Genomic DNA, 643 nt, shown 5'->3' on the forward strand with positions numbered 1-643 from the left:
TAGGTACTTTTATATTCGAATGACACTTGAAAGTTTCGTCACATTTTTCCGTAGGCTGCACGTTCGCCGCCATTGATCCGTTAGGATGGTTTGTATATTTTTATACTCTCGCAACAATGTTGCTAAGGAGAGTATTTTAGTTTTGTTCACATAACGGTTGTTTGGAAGTCCTAAAACTAAAAGAGTCAGATATAGGGTTATATATACCAAAGTGATCAGGGTGACGAGTAGAGTCGAAATCCGGATGTCTCCCTGTCCGTCCGTCCATCTGTCCGTCCGTCCGTCCGTGCAAGCTGTAACTTGAGTAAAAATTGAGATATAATGATGAAACTTGGTACACGTATTTCTTGGCTCCATAAGAAGGTTAAGTTCGAAGATGGGCAAAATCGGCCCACTGCCACGCCCACAAAATGGCGGAAACCGAAAACCTAGAAAGTGTCATAACTAAGCCATAAATAAAGATATTAAAGTGAAATTTGGCACAAAGGATCGAATTAGGGAGGGGCAAATTTGGACGCAATTGTTTCGGAAAAGTGGGCGTGGCTCCGCCCCCTACTAAGTTTTTGTACATATCTCGGAAACTACTAAAGCTATGTCAACCAAAGTCTACAAAGTCGTTTTCTTCAGGCATTTCCATATACAG

Source organism: Bactrocera tryoni, chromosome 5 (assembly GCF_016617805.1).
Source record: "Bactrocera tryoni isolate S06 chromosome 5, CSIRO_BtryS06_freeze2, whole genome shotgun sequence".
NCBI lineage: Eukaryota > Metazoa > Arthropoda > Insecta > Diptera > Tephritidae > Bactrocera > Bactrocera tryoni.